Below are 13,503 nucleotides of genomic sequence, written 5' to 3'. Positions count from 1 at the left end.
CCGGGCCTCACCTCCGCAGTCCCTCTCTCCTGGGCCTCAACCCCACTCAACACTGCAGTCACCGTGTGAACTCGGGCAATCCCTTCATCTCTCAGAACCTAGCTGTCAAACGGGGGACATCGCTCTCCCTCTCGTTCTCTCCCTCTCCCTCACCCCCAGCTCCCTCCCTCTCTCATCCCCTACATCTATCCCTCACTCTCTTTCTCTGGACTTTTGCAAGATTTAAGTGATATAACTATGAAGGGGCCCTTCCTTGATATCTGGTGTGTGCTCAATCCTTCTGCTCCATTCACTTGCATCTTATCCACTCCCTGGCCTCAGAACTCAGACACTAAGACCCTCCAGTTCAGAGGGTCCACTAACTCCATCCCGTGGTCTCTTGATTGGATTCCCCAGCCCTCTGCCTTGCCCCACTTCAGTCTGTTCTCATCACGGTAGGTGAAATAAGTTATATCATGTCACTGCACTCCTCAATCAGCCTGCCATGGCTCCCTAGCTCCCTCAGAGTAAAGGCAATGTCCTGACAATGGCTATGAGGGCCTAGGAATCTCTACCACCACCCCCTGCTACCCAATACCCCACTCATTCAACTCCAACTACACTGGTCTCTTGGCTGTGCCTTCAACACCAGTCACTCTTCTGCCTCAGCAAATACTGTTCCTTCAGTCAACGGAACCCTTTCCCCAGATACTTTCATGGCTGTCTCCCTTATCTCCATGGGTCTGGACTCAAAGTCATCTTCTCACTGAGCCCTCTCTGGCCACCCTATCCACTTCATCGTCCCCATTCTCCTCGGTACTGATCACCATCAAACAAAGTAGGTATTTATCATGCTTATTTCCTGGCTATCTTCTTCAATATGGAAGATCTAGGAGGGTATGAATTCTTACCTTGGTTCTCTAGAACACTGCCTGTCACTTAGCAGGTGCTCAGTAAATCTCTGTTGAATGAATACATCTCTCTTTTCCTCCATTATGGCTACACATATATCTCCACTGTGTCTAAAATGAAGAAGAATCTTATTTCTATGTCCATTCCCACAAAATGAGAACCTTTTCAAATTTTTAAAGGAAAATGTCAAATGTTCTTATTTGTTTCAATTAGGAATTAAAGTTGTATACAATAAACTTCGGCTTTTTTTTCATTTCTTAAGAATAATCTTCTGAATAGTTTAAAATCCTGGGAAATCTAACGAACATTCAGCAGTAGAAGTTTTAGGCAGGCAGGTTTCTTAACATCTGGAAGGACTATGCATTGATATAAGTGGAAGGTTATCTAATCATTTTTTAAAATTGAATTTGAGGTTTTTCAAATGAGACTAGATTGAGCTATTTTACCCAATTTTACCCAAATTTCTTCTTATTTGTTTAATACATTTCCACATGGAGCTCCATGTTATCCTCATATTCAATTTGATATCCATAACTCAGTTTATTATTGTATTTTCACTATAAGACTTCTAAAGAATATTCTATTTGTCAAATGGGGCCCTTTTCTAAATGAATCTCAAAGTCTGGTACTATTAGGAAGATGGTACCAGCAATAATTAGTTACTGCGTGACCCTGGGCTCTAAAATAATATAGAAGTAGTAAATACAGTCTTGACCTCTTAGACCAGGAGAGAAAAGATGCGTGTAAAACCTGGCAAAGACCAATCATCATGGAGCACTAATTATCATCAGTGTTAATAATCAGGGACAAAATCAGCAATGCAGGCCTCTTATGGGGAGTGGAACCGAGAAGGAAGGATACAATTTTAAAAAGATACTGGGGAAGGGGAATAGGAAACTAGAGGAACAACTGGATTTAAGACCCAAAGAAAGAAATGGCAGAGAAGAATAAATATCTGGCCTTGATTGGTGTTGAAGGGGCTGTCAGAAGGAGTGAAAGATTAGTGTGGAAGAAAAGGTGGAGATTAACTTCTAATTAGCCTTGGCCATCTCAGATAAACTCAATACTCATAATTGGGGGAAAGGTTGACCAGACGACCCTTCAGCGAGGCCCAGCAATTCTCTAGTACAATGTGTAATGCATTTTCTCTCCCTCTGAGCATACCTGTCTTTGAGGAGTCATGGCTGATGCGCGGAACACGAGGGGAACAATAAAATACAGCATGTAAATAAGTGTCAGAGTGTGGCACAGACTTGGAAAGTTTCAAGAGAGGACAGATATGTGTTTTTAGGAGAGTCAAGGAAGAATTCCTGGGGGGAAAGAGACTCAGCTGTCTCTTCAAGCATCCTTATGATTTAAGAAGAGTGCAGTTGAGGGCACTCACCTGGTTAGGGGGGAAAGCTGGAAAGAACCTTGTTTCTTTGGATCCAGCCTGGTGCATGAGCTGACTCTCATCGTGCTGTACTTTGTTCTCAATTTACAGCACAGCCACTCAATCAAGTAAACCAAGTATGTGATGTCCACTGGATTGGAGACCACGGTGCAGGTAGGGAGTGGTGTGCCTACTGCTAGTTGATGCCCTTCTCACACTGCTGCCTTTCGCACCTGCTGCTGTGGGTGGCACGTTAGTAGCAGAACAGGCAGCAGCTGCCCGTACAGATGTTGTGGAGGTTCTCTCAACAGCCTCTGGTTTGGCAGGCATGTGAGGCACCCACCTGAATATTTTCCTCAGTCTGCAATGGGCCAGCTCCCCAGAAGTTGAGGGAAAAGCAAGAAGGCAGTGCACTTTCCAATTCTATGAATCACGTCTCAGGCTGTCACCTGTCAGAAATTCAGCTCCAGAAATAACTTCATTGGCAGCTTGAAATATTCTTCAAGGGACAGCTCTCCAAGGATGTCCTTTTCCTCCCAGAGATACTGATATTTACATCTTGCTTTTAGTAACTACAAAGTTCTAAATGTTTTAAAAAGACACTTGAAAAGTTTGTTACTTTCGGGCAGCCTGTCCTAAGAACAGACTTTCATGTACAGCAAAGTCTGGGTTTTATTTGGAAACTCTAAAGGCATAGCAGAGGAAAGCTGGGAAGAGCTTTCTCTATATTTCCAGCCCTAAAGCAAACATGATAGTACCCATGGTCTGAAAGATTCAAGTAAATCCTTTCTGTAAGCATCTGCCCTGGCTCTCGGTGTGCTTACAGCGGCACCGCGCTAGCAGTAAAGACGAGAGAATCATTAGGCTGGCAAGCTTAGCGATTTGAAATGTCTCAATATGTTATAATACACCAACCCTAATATAACATTCTGTGGGAACAAAATAAAAAGAAGTGTCACCCGCACCTAATGCCCTACAATGGAGTACACTAAATACATGAGAGGAATCCGGCAAAGACAGTGCAGAAACGAAAAAAAATTACAGACCCCCTAAATCATATGAAATGGATAATTTAATATGGGGGAAAAATCTACTCACAGGACTAAAATGAGGAAACAGTCTGTCTTAAATCAAAAATTTGGATAAGTGTCTACCACGGGTAAAACAGATGGCTAGTGGGAACCTGCTGTATAGCACAGGGAGCTCAGCTCGGTGCTCTGTGATGACCTAGATGGTGGGGAGGGAGGTCCAAGAGGGAGGGGATATATGTATACATATAGCTGATTCACTTCACTGTACAGCAGCAACTAACACAACACTGTAATGCAATTATACTCCAATAAAGATGCTAAAATATTTGGGTAAGTGTCATCTCTAGGAAGGAAGCTACGCAGAGGAGCAGCAGTGGGCAAACAAACTCCTAGAGCTCTGTGCAGGGGAGCAGGGATGCAGCGGTCCAGCAGGGGTGCATAACGCTCCTCTCAGAGCCCGTCCCTCACACAGTCAGTAAGAGCCACTGCAGCCCAAACACGGAGGGCTCTGAAAATCTGCCATGTTTCCCCCACCATCTGAAGTAAAGGCTGAAGAGAATGAAGGGGCCAAGTACCTTAGGCGAACGGCTTCGGTAGCAATTAAATGCTGAAGTAAACTGAGGAACAGCCCAGCAACAAGTGCCTGGAAATTCCACTTGGAAAGCCCAACTGTACAGAGTCCCACTGGCACCTCCATTACAATAAACAGAATCTTTCTGAGCATGTAGAGAACCACTAGGATTCACAATCTATTCCCCACTGTTGGCGAGAGAGAAAGACTTGCACAAGTGCCCAAAGATATATGCACAGTGGTTTTGCCTACAGCATTATTTGTATTGTCTAAATGTCCGAACAATAAGGATATCAATAGGACAACAGATTGCGGTACATACCCACAGCAGATACACTACATAGAGGCTGCACAGAGTGCACCATGAGGGCAAGGGCTGCCATGTCCATGGTATTCACTCCAGGACCCAGCAGAAGGCCTGGTGTATAGTAACACTGGAGAGATGAATCAACGAATACAATAAACACACTACTGCGCAAACTTTAGAATAAGCAAGAGTTTCATAGACCGACATCGAAAGATGTCAAGGTATACTGCTACATGAAAAGCACCAAGTTATAGAACAGTATGACTCCATTTTTACTGTTAGTGATATATACACATTTATTTCTTTAGATCTTTTTCATTCTAAAATTATGTATGTTTCACATAGATATGGAGTATTTATACACACCCGTAGTCACTGTGTTGTTCACTGATGCCCACACTCCTCTCCTTCCAGGCACATGGAAAGCTGAATTTCCTGGCCCCCTTAAGTTGGGTGGGGTCACATGTCTAGTTATGACCAAGGAGTTGTGAGCATAAGTGACATGCGTCACTTCCAGAACAGAGCATTTACATACCAGCATGTGCCTCAGAGTTCTCTTCCCCCTCCCAAGTTTATCTTGAAAGTAAGTGTTGAGATCAAACCTCCAGCAACTGGGATCTTGACGTGACTATAATGAGCAGATCCCCTCAATATGCACAAAATACAGGAGTGAGAAGTAAACTTTTGTCGTGTTCAGCTGGGTTTGGGGTTGTCTGTTACCCCAGCACAATCTAACCTAATTCTAAAAACTACAAAACACACAGACACACACACACACACACACACACATATATATATACACACACACATGTCTATACATGTATGCATATATGTGTATATTTACAAATACATACATGCAAATATCAAAAAAATCTGGAAGAATAAACAACAATCAGATAAGAGTTTTATCTCTGAAGGCAGGATTAGGGAGAGGGGCTTTAGATATTTCATGTAACTCTCTATTTTAAAAATTAAGTTTTAACTCTATGACATAAATCACAGCAAGATCCTTTTGTGACCCACCTCCTAGAGAAATGGAAATAAAAACAAAAATAAACAAATGGGATCTAATGAAACTTAAAAGCTTTTGCACAGCAAAGGAAACCATAAACAAAATGAAAAGACAACCCTCAGAATGGGAGAAAATATTTGCAAACGAAGCAACTGACAAAGGATTAATCTCCAAAATTTACAAGCAGCTCATGCAGCTCAATATCAAAAAACAAACAACCCAATCCAAAAATGGGCAGAAGACCTAAACAGACATTTCTCCAAAGAAGATATACAGATTGCAAACAAACACATGAAAGGATGCTCAACATCACTAATCATTAGAGAAATGCAAATCAAAACTAAAACACCAGTCAGAATGGCCATCATCAAAAAATCTACAAACAATAAATGCTGGAGAGGGTGTGGAGAAAAGGGAACCCTCTTGCACTGTTGCTAGGAATGTAAATTGATACAGCCACTATGGAAAACAGTATGAAGGTTCCTTAAAAAACTAAAAATAGAATTACCATATGACCCAGCAATCCCACTACTGGGCATATACCCTGAGAAAACCATAATTCAAAAAGAGTCACGTATCACAATGTTCATTGCAGCTCTATTTACAATAGCCAGGACATGGAAGCAACCTAAGTGTCCATCGACAGATGAATGGATAAAGAAGATGTGGCACATATGTACAATGGAATATTATTCAGCCATAAAAAGAAATGAAATTGAGTTATTTATAGTGAGGTGGATGGACCTAGAGTCTGTCATACAGAGTGAAGTAAGTCAGAAAAAGAAAAACAAATACCATATGCTAACACATATATATGGAATCTAAAAAAAAAACAAAAAAAAATTGGTTCTGAAGAACCTAGGGGCGGGACGGGAATAAAGACGCAGATGTAGTAGAGAATGGACTTGAGGACACGGGGAGGGGGAAGGGTAAGCTGGGACGAAGTGAGAGAGTGGCATGGACATATATACACTACCAGATGTAAAATAGATAGCTAGTGGGAAGCAGCTGCATAGCACAAGGAGATCAGCTCGGTGCTTTGTGACCACATAGAGGGGTGGGATAGGGAGGGTGGGAGGGAGACGCAAGAGGGAGGAGATATGGGGATATATGTATATGTACAGATGATTCACTTTGTTATAAAGCAGAAACTAACACACCATTGTAAAGCAATTATACTCCAATAAAGATGTTAAAAAATATATATATGAATGCATTGAGTTATATGAAGGGTAATAATTTAGTTTTTGTGATTATTGCATTAAATAATTCATACACAATAAATTAGATGTTGATTATGATCCAAAAAAATAATAATAAAAACATTAAAATTCAGTTTTACACTAAACACAATCACATCTGTAATTAGTAATTTTGATTGCTCCTAGCTCTTGACTTACTTGTCCATGTGTAAGGGCAAATCAGCCAACGTGCAATCTTAACCTGTAGCTCTCTCTCAGTTTCTGATGCCTTCATCTCCTGGCATCAGGCAGCTTTAGAATAGCTGGAAATCATTTAACTGAGCAGGTTAGCATGGGGTGGGGGGAGCTTTCCAGCTGGGCCAATCTAGCAAAAGTGAGATCTGAGAAGCCTGTCTTTCCTTCTTTCAGCTTTCTTGTCTGTGCCTTTCTCTTCTCTGCTCTTTCCTTGCTTTTCTTCCCTACCTATCGTCTCTACTTCCCAGCTCCCCAAGCACCCTATGCTTCTCCTCCAGCCCCATCTAAACTTTCACTGGCTCCTTCCTCTAAGCCACTGATTCTAAGCTCGGCTGTACATCAGGGTCACCTGGTGAGCCTTTAAACATCCCAGTGTCAGCTGCATCCCAACCAACTGAATCTGAATTCCTGGTGGTGGGACGGAGGTGCCAGAAGTTTCCAAAGCTCCCCAGGTGATTCTAACATGCAACCAAGGTTGAGAACTGCCTTGGAGAAAGGAGCTGATGGAGAACCACTGCTCTAAACTGAAAACAGCTTGGACAGTTTTGTGACTGCCTCCAAGCAGGAAGCATATTTTAACAAGGAGCAAAATCTGAAGTTAAAAGACTGAAGCTCAAAGGGAAGACACAAAATGGAACCTGCCTCAAATCTCCAGAAACCAAAGCCTGTCTCTCCCATCTCTCCTTGAAGAATAGAGAAAGGGAAAGATGGGAAGAACTATTTGTCTGACAAGGAAGAGGCATCGTGATAAGCCGAACTTTGCCTGCTACAAACTGGAATCCTTTTTATTGTACATCAAGCTATGTCAATTCCAACTTTGTAATGGTTAGTATCAAGAGTGCTACTTGCCATTCCAATTCCATGACAAAGCTGTGGTGCCCAGGGCAGTTTCAAAACCCCATCCCAAGCCCAAATCTCTGCCACATCTTCATTTTATTTAAAAGGTTAAACCTGGGGCGTGAGTGAAATCGTTGAAGGAGGTCAAAAGGTATAAACTTCTAGTTACAAAATAAATAAGTCATAGGGATGTAATGAACAGCATGCTGACTATAATTAATAAGACCGTACTGCATATTTGATGGTTGCTAAGAGAGTAGATCTTAAAAGTCCTCATCACAAGAAAAAACATTCTTTGTAACTATGTGTGATGACCGATATCAACTAGCCTTCTTGTGGTGATCATTTTGAAATATATACAAGTAATGAATCATTACATTGTACACCTGAAACTAATATAATGTTATATGCAAACTATACCTCAAAAAAATAAGTAAAAGATCAAAAGTATGTGATTTCAAACAAGCGCTGTGTAGATTTAACTGCCTTTGGGAACGGAAGACTGGATGATGGGTAAAACTTTGCGACTACTGATGGCCAGAGTCCTTCAAAGCAGCCTGACCTCTTTCCAGCTATTACAGGATCAAATCACGTCCGAAATAAAAAGCAAAGAATTCACAGGGCTTCCCTGATGGCGCAGTGGTTGAGAGTCCGCCTGCCGATGCAGGGGACACGGGTTCGTGCCCCGGTCCGGGAAGATCCCACATGCCGCGGAGCGGCTGGGCCCGTGAGCCATGGCCGCTGAGCCTGCGCGTCCGGAGCCTTCTGCTCGGCAACGGGAGAGGCCACAACAATGAGAGGCCCGCGTACCGCAAAAAAAAAAAAAAAAAAAAAAAAAAGAATTCACAGAAGGCAGGATTGAAAAGAATCTGAGAAACCTTCTTTTATAAAAGAGTCCCTAAATTCAGGCATGAGAAGGCAATATTTTTAGCAAGCAATCCTTGAGCTTATGTCATATCAACAAATTTAGATGCCTAGCCTCCCACAGTCCCAGCACCAGTTGCTAGACAAAAAGAACTTACCCTTTGCTTTAGTACTCTTAAAAGTGGTCAAGGATCTGTAGTCTTCCTGGCCAAGCGCGTTGAGGAGGGCTCCTGCCCTGTAAAACTCAAGGAAACGCCATTCGTGTTGTAGTCTATTTAAATGCTATTGCCTGAAACTCACACACCTGCTAGGCGTATCCTCCTAACACCTAACACCTGTTAGGTTAGCTATCCCCTCATACCTGTTAGGATAGCTATTATCAAAAAGAGAAGTTGATGGGAGTGTAAATTGCTACAACCACCATGGAAAACAGTATGGAGGTTCCTCAAAAAATTAAAAATATGGTCCAGCAATCCCACTTCTGGGTATACATCCAAAGGAAACAAAGTCATGATCTCAAAGACGTATTTGTAATCCCATGTTGACTGCAGCATTATTCACAATAACGAAGGTATGAGAATGACCTAAGTGTCCATCAATGGATGTATATAAAAGAAAAAGTGGTATGTATAATACACACAAACAATGGAATATTATTCAGCCTTTTAAAAGAGGGAAATCCTGACACCTGCAACAACATGGATAAACCTGGAAGGCATTATGCTATGTAAATCAGCCAGACCAAAAAAGATAAATACTAAATGGTATGTATCACTTATATGTGGAATCTAAAAAAATAAAACGTCGGGGCTTCCCTGGTGGCACAGTGGTTGAGAGTCCGCCTGCCAGTGCAGGGGACACGGGTTCATGCCCCGGTCCGGGAAGATCCCATATGTCGCTGAGCCTGAGCGTCCGGGGCCTGTGCTCCGCAACGGGAGAGGCCACAACAGCGAGAGGCCAGCGTACCGCAAAAAAATTAAAAAAAAAAAAAAAAAGTCAAACTCATAGAAATAGAGAATAGAGAAGTGGTTGCCAGGAACTGGGGGGTGGGAGAAATAGGAAGAGGTTGGTAAAAGAGTACAACTTTCTGTTATGACACGAATCAAGTCTGAGAGTCTAATATATGACATGATGACTCCAGTTGATAACACTGTACTGTATAATTGAAATTAGCTGAGCGAGTAGAACTTAAGTGTTCTCACTAAAAAAAAACAAATGGTAAGTATGTACGGTTAACAGATGCGTTAATTACCTCAGTGGGGGAACCCTTTCACAACGTATACATGTCAAATCATGATATTATACTTTAAACATCTTACAGGTTTGTCAATTTTATGTCAATAACACTGAAAAAAATCCCCATTATCTCCTGGAGTTACAAGAAATAAAGGTTAGTAAACCCTGGGATTAAAAGAGTTATGAACAGCATATGTAACTGCTCACAGTTTGATAAGCCTTCACTCTAAAATACGACCCCCTTCCAACCAGTGTGAAATAGGGTCTCCCGGGAGAAAGATTCTGGGACCCAGAGGAAAACAGCAACATTGACCCCTAGGTGACCACGGCTGAGCACAGAAGCCAAAGTGAGCTGGCTTATAATGCCAGAAATTATAGATGATGGTAGGGATAGGGTTCCCCACAAGAGAAATTCGGCACATTCTGGACTACTTTGGACTATGGATGCATTCTCTGTAAATGGGAATTACAATACCTGGTTTACTGATTGACCATCCATATTCATTAGGCACCTTCATTCCCCAACTATTTTATGTACATGCTGACTCACTTCTTTGGCCATTCATAATCTCATCATCCATAAAATGGGGATAAGGCCCCATTGGCTAGGTTGTCAAGGGGAGTAAATAGAAAACTATGTTATAAACCACGTAGTCCAATGCCAACATAAAGTGTATGTTTAATGGGTTTCCTCTCTCTTTCTTTCTTGGATGATCAGAAGTGTTGAGTGGCCATCTGAAAGCAAGATTGTGAAGGCCGGTAAAAGGGGCTGTGTCTGGTCAATGCCCTGGATCCAACAAAAGACCAGGAGGGCATCTCAAAGTGCACCCCTTTTACATGCTGCATGCACCATCTCCCCCCTCAACCCAGGTAGAGGGGAACTGGGGCGAGGTCAGTAGATAAAGGAGCAGCAGAGAGCAGAAGGCCATAGAATGTTCCGGGACTAGAGGGATACGGGACCAACATTCTTGAAACTCCTCTTGGCCCCAGAACTGTGGCCTCCTATGAGGGCCCAGGCAACACAACCTGTGCCAACCAGGCACTGGAACCAAAGAAGATACCAATATGATACAGGACTTGATAACTTTAGAAAAAGACAAGGCCTGTTCAAGTTTTCACTCATTCAGCAGTCTCATACTGAGACTGCTGAAACACATACACACAGACACACAGACACACACTTCACTTTGGTGAGTGGCTCAGTTACTTGGTACAGAACAAAAGAATCATGGAGGCGTCAAGTTCAAGGTACTGTTCTAGCCTTGCAGAATTGGGTGCAGGGAGAAGGTCAGGGGTAATGAGGAATCCTAACACACAATCCTTGCCCAACGAGCTTAGTCTCATGACGAGGGTGAGACAAAGGACATGAGGAAAAACAAAAACAAACAAAAAAACTCCGGACTGGAAAATCTGAACTGAGGGGAACATTCAGAAACTGAATCACTGCAGATATGTGGGTTTTCCAAAGTGCTCAATACTGTGTAAATTTTGGTCATGAACCATTAAACCCTCTCACCAAGCTACAAGTTTTGACCATGTTCCTGAGCCTTCAATTATTCGTCTCTACAGCTGGAGGTTTTTCCTAGAAATAAACAACCAATGTGGTTTTACAGTAACTAGCTTTTGGGTTGTAACTAAGGTCTCTTCTAGACAATTCAGGAGTACTTTTTAAGTACTAGCTCATACTGGCTTGTACCAGTCCGAGGCTTGTAGAAGACACAAATTAAGGAGCAGCCCCAATCTTTTCCTGCAAGAAGCTTACATTCAGTGGTGTCCTGAGTCCCCTTTTACCTGCTGTGAGAACTATTTGCTAAATTATTAGACACTTTGTGAGCTGGTTGTTAAATAGAGGTATAGTTGCTTGAATGATGGCCCTCCAAAAGATATCATGTCCTAATTCCTGGAGTCTGTGGATGTTAATTTATATGATAAAAAATAAAACAACTTTGCAGATGTGTTAAGGATCTTGAGATGGGAGGATATCCAGGTGGGCTCTACATGCAATCATATATAAATGCTTATGAGGAGTGCAGAAGGAGATTTGATACACACAGACGGGGAGAAGGCAATGTGACCACCATGGCAGAAGAGGAGTGCAGAAGGAGATTTGATACACACAGAAGGGGAGAAGGCAACGTGACCACCATGGCAGAAACTGGAGTGATGTGGCCACAAGCCAAGCAATGCCAGCAGCCACCAGAAGCTGGAAGAGGCAAGGATTAGATGACCCCTTAGAGCCCCCAGAGGGAGCATGGTCCTGCTGACACCTTGACTTCAGCCCAATGAAACTGATTCTGGACTGCTGGCCTCCAAAACTGAGAGAGAATAAATTGTTGATTTAAGCTCCTAAATTTGTGGTAATTTGTTTCAGCAGCCACAGGAAGCTAATACGGGGGGTGGCTTGAAATCAGCCATGATGGAGTATTTATACCACAGAAATTGGCAATGCTACAAATCAGGGCTTTTGGTTTCACAGAGCTGGTGTGCACTCACTTTATAACTGGGTGGTTTGGCCTGAGATAAGCAACTAAAGAACATGCTTCATGGCATGACATGGCATGATGTACTATGATGTGATGTCATGTGACGTCATACACCAGAAAACGCACTTAACTTGTGAACAGGATCTTCATTCTGATTCTTCCCCAAACAGATTCCATCTGTCCTCACATAGATCTCTTTACTTTTGTTTGTGGTTTCCTTCCTGAAAAATAAGAGCCTCAAAACAAACACATTCACTCTAGAAACATTTACTAAGCACGTACTGTGTACCAGAAGCAGCACTGGAGGTACAAAGATGAGCAAGACACGATGCCTGTCATTGAGGAGGGGCCGCTATTTGTGACATTAGATAGCTAAGTGACCAAAAAAATGCCTGTGTGAGGTAAAGGTCAAAGGTGCCTGCTAAGGTATCCCATCTCCGTGGTGTTCACTCTTTCCGATCCCAGTGCCAAGTCACTGAGATATTTTGTCACTGGGGAGTGGACCTCTCAGTGAGAGATGCTTTCCCAGACTAATCAAAGAGCCTTCTGAAAGGGGATACATTGGAAAGTTTGTTTCTCTGTTGAACACATACCCAAGCTACTATCTCTGAGAAAAACTAAACTGGGTCAGGTACAAAATTGTATCCTAAGTACTGGCAGGTCTCATTTGTCAAACAAGAGGACGCCACCCACGGTGTCGCTTATCACCAGAGACGCCTCTGCTCCATTGATACCATGGTAAGAGCAATGTGCAAACCACGGCTCGGATGGCCACCTGGGTCCCTATTCTCTGCATCTTCCCCCATTACTCCTCATAAATGTCCTTACCCACTCCTCTGCTTAAAGTTTTATGAAGACTTCAGGCAATTTCCTCTGGTGGCATCTGAAGTTAACACCCAGGGGTAGCTAATAGAAAACAATCTAACTTTCTCTAAGACAACACATCTCTGAATCCTTACCCTCCCCTCATCACCCCACCCCAATAAACCCCTTGGACATTCTTTCAAGCTATAGTTTTTAGCAACAGCCAAGCAGAGTGGATATCCCATGACTTGTTTTTTATGGGAGAGGTACTGTAATTGCTATTACTGGGTGGTTTGCACAAGGTAACAAGTTTACTCCTCCAGGTATGGGACCTATTTGCAGCAAAATCTTATCTATTCATTCATTTAAGAAATGCTTATTGAGGAATTCTATATGCCAAGGATTGAACTACGTACTGGAGGTTTAAGACAGGTAAAAAGCAACCCCTGCCTTCAGAAGGAGACTTACACAGAATCAGCAAGGGTCACTGGTATTATGAGATAAAGATATCTGGTATCGTGGGGTCCAAAGGAGGTGGGAGTGAAGTACTCTGGAACAGGGATCCCCAACCACTGGGCCGCGGACCGGTACTGGTCCATGGCCTGTCAGGAACCGGGCCGCACAGCAGGAGGTGAGCAGGGGTCCAGCGAGCGAAGCTT

General features: G+C 42.8%; 1 protein-coding gene and 1 long non-coding RNA gene across 3 annotated transcripts in view; one reads left to right on the top strand and one right to left on the bottom strand.

The window, feature by feature from the left end:
• Positions 1-6,402, top strand: part of LOC125964002 (uncharacterized) — a 234,804-nt gene extending 228,402 nt beyond the window's left edge. The window contains exon 2 of the long non-coding RNA XR_007476456.1: positions 5,919-6,402. This is a non-coding gene — a long non-coding RNA (uncharacterized LOC125964002). The remainder of the gene's footprint in view (positions 1-5,918) is intronic.
• ADAMTS12 (ADAM metallopeptidase with thrombospondin type 1 motif 12) overlaps positions 1-13,503 on the bottom strand; it is a 396,268-nt gene that overhangs the window by 286,626 nt on the left and 96,139 nt on the right. The gene's annotated exons all lie outside the window — the stretch shown is intronic.

Source organism: Orcinus orca, chromosome 3, assembly GCF_937001465.1.
Source record: "Orcinus orca chromosome 3, mOrcOrc1.1, whole genome shotgun sequence".
NCBI classification, from domain to species: domain Eukaryota; kingdom Metazoa; phylum Chordata; class Mammalia; order Artiodactyla; family Delphinidae; genus Orcinus; species Orcinus orca.
This window is presented reverse-complemented; position numbering and strand designations above follow the sequence as displayed.